At 39.9% G+C, this 3,220-nt stretch overlaps 1 non-coding gene across 1 annotated transcript; it reads right to left on the reverse strand.

Annotated features, from left to right (window-relative positions):
- Positions 1 to 1,765: 1,765 nt before the first annotated feature.
- LOC118518492 (U4 spliceosomal RNA) lies at positions 1,766 to 1,902 on the reverse strand. The gene has a single exon (XR_004908654.2). It is a non-coding gene; the product is annotated as a U4 spliceosomal RNA (small nuclear RNA).
- Positions 1,903 to 3,220: the final 1,318 nt, after the last annotated feature.

Genomic DNA, 3,220 nt, shown 5'->3' on the forward strand with positions numbered 1-3,220 from the left:
TGTTTAAATAAAGGAGGAAAATGTAAGAACTTGTGTCAAAAAATATTCCAAGGCAATCAAATTTAAAAGTAGAACTTGTAGCCTTGAATAGGGTCACTACCTTATTTCCACAATTAGACTTCAAGATTTGGGAATCAGCCAACTCTTGACCTTCATGTACCAGGAACATTTCTTAGCCCATTTTGTGTATTCAGAAAATATTCAAAGCAAATTTGACATTTGATGAGAATAATACTCAAAAATAAGTATAAATGAGACTGAGGTATTTAAATCAATAAAGAGAATTTTTTTTTATGTTTCCTGTTACTTTATCAAATGGGATAGGGAAACCTATCTACAATTTTTAGAAAGCCTCCATTCTCAAATCAATTTCTCCAGTGATAGCTCCATTGTAATTACTAGAGCCACAGCAGCTTTGTGATTGTAAAGTTTGTCTGCAGATGAAATTGCACCATTGGCCAAATATATGGACCTCCTTGGAGAAAAATTCCACATGCCTGAAGGTGTCTGTTTGGGTAGAAGGCCATACACCAGCACATACCCAGCTACACTTTCATGGTCATTTACATTTGGTAATAGGGTTGTCCTTTCATTCATTTTCAAATGTTTTTTTTTGTTGTTTTGTTTTGTTTTTTATTTAATTTAGAGAGAGAACGAGAGAGAGAGAGCACAAGCAGGGGGAGCAGCAGAGGGAAAGAGAGAAGAAGGCTCCCCGCTGAGCGGGGAACCCAATGCCAGGCTCCATCCCAGGACCCTGAGATCATGAACCTAGCTGAAGACAGACACTTCACCAAATGAGCCGCCCAGGCACCCCTCAATTTGGAATGTTGCAGAGGAATAATATTTGCTCCTATGTTGGCATTGTGAAATGTGTGATGCTTGAATGGAAGAAAAGAATAAAAGCTGACTTTTCACTAGGAGAACTTATGTCAGTGTTTTCTAGTCTTTCCTCCCATGCTTCAATAAATTACTGGGTTAGCTCCTTAGGTGCACACAATGGCTTATTTCCTCTCCCTGGAAGCAACATTACCTAGGGAAGGAATCTGGATGGAAATGTGACAGGATGGGATGAAGTGGGTGTTATGCAAATTTGGAAATCCCAGAAGCAAGTTACCAGAGGAAACAAAGCAGGTGACTGAGATGCCATGGGAAGGCATCTGGGCTTTGAGAGGAGTCAGCATTTTGCAGAAATCTCAAGTGCAAATAAATTTCTGTTCCTTTACCAGGATTAACTACAGAGTAGGAACCCAATGAGAGTCACAAGACTGTTATTTAGCATTTGCTTGGCATTGACCACCATGTGGCCTGGGTCAAAGACTCTTTTATGTCTATACAGTTAACTGATGTAGAACAAAAACATACAAAGAGATTATATATCCATGTCTTTATTAGCAGCCTAAATTTATAGCACTTTACTTAAATTACAAACTATTTAAAGTTCCAAAATACTCATAGCAACAATTTATTTCCCCTGGGGGTGCCTGGGTGGCTCAGTTGGTTGAACCTCTGACTCTTGATTTCAGCTCAGGTCATAATCTCAGGGTCATGGGACAGAGCCCTGACTGGGCTCCACGCTCAGTGTAAAGTCTGCTTGTCCCTCTCCCTCTGGTCCTCCTCCTGATTTTGCTCTCTCTCCCTCTAAAATAAATAAATAAATAAATAATCTTAAAAAAATAACACACACACACATACAGATTCCCTCTGGACTTATATACTCCCATGGACTAAACTGTGTCCCCCCCAAAATTCACATTTTTTTGTGTGAAAGCCCTAACTCCCAACATGACTGTATTTGGAGCCCTAACTCCCAACAGGACTGTATTTGGAGATAGGGCCTTTAATTAGCAATAATCATGCCTCGGATAAACCTCATTGGTTACAATACTGCCACTGCGCAAAGCTGAGATAGGGCCTTTAAGGGAGTAATTACAGTTAGATGAGGTCATAAGGGTAGGGCCCTAATCCAATAGGATTAGCGACCTTATAAGAAAAGGAACAGACACCAAACCCCTCCCCTCATTTACTTGCTTGCGTACATGCAGGCTTTCTCTTTCTACACAAGCACAGAGCAAAGGCCGAGGACACAGAGAAGGTGGCTGTCTACAAACCAGGAAGAGGGGACTCACCAGAAACTAAACTTTCCAGCACCTTGATCTTGGACTTCTTGCCTCCAGAGCTGTGAGAAAATAATTTTTTGTTGTTTAAGCCATCCAGCCTGTGGTAATCTGTGATGGCAGCCCAAGCAGACTAAGACAAATACCATCCCAAGATGCCATCTAATCAAGTTAGACATTGGTTCATGATTTATAAGTCAATCATCTTAGCATATGTTAAAAGGCCATTCATGAACTAGACCCACTCTTTCTAGTTTCCTAGCTTCATCTCCCACAGTTGCTTATCTATTCTATAACCTTTGACCCAATAATACCCAATTGCTTGCTTACATAATAAAGTGTTCCATGTTTCTGTGCCTTTCCACAAGCTTTTCCTTAAATTTGGACTTCATACCCAGAAAAACATATAATATGGCATACCTTGTTCTAGGTCCTAAGTCTGCCTTTTTACTAAATGTGTGACTGGGAAAGTTACTAATTAACTCTGTTTTATCTTCTGCAAAGAAAAATAATAATAGTCTGTACTTCATAGGGCTTGTGTTAGTGAATTTTTCTACAAAATAAACACCAAAATCTCAGTAGCTGATGACAACAACAACAAAAATCATTTCTTGCTCACATTGCATATTTATCTGGTCAGCTGCAGTTTTGCATGGTTCTGCCTGATTCTGCATGTGGCTCTGCCACACATGTCTTATTCCCATACCCAGGCTGAGGAGGCAGATACCATGGTGGATACACCTATTCTCACTACAGAGAGAAAGAAAAAAAAACAAAAACAAAAAAAACCAAACAAACAACTAACCAAACCATGCTATTGCTCTTAATGAGTTTGCTTAGATGGGCATAGTTACATCTGTTCATGGCCAATGCAAGTCATATGGCTAAGCCTAAAATCAATGGGATGGGAATACTGTTTCCACAAGAGGTATACAAGATACATAGCAATGGGCAGGAATGTAGAAGCCTCTTACAGGGAAGAGGAAAAGTGAATAACTGTGAATAATAATAATGCAATCTCCAGAGATGATACTTGCTTATGGTCAATTATTGTTATTAAAGTCCAGATCACGGGCGCCTGGGTGGCTCAGTCATTAGGCGTCTGC

Source organism: Halichoerus grypus, chromosome 10, assembly GCF_964656455.1.
Source record: "Halichoerus grypus chromosome 10, mHalGry1.hap1.1, whole genome shotgun sequence".
In the NCBI taxonomy this organism is placed as follows: Eukaryota; Metazoa; Chordata; class Mammalia; order Carnivora; family Phocidae; genus Halichoerus; species Halichoerus grypus.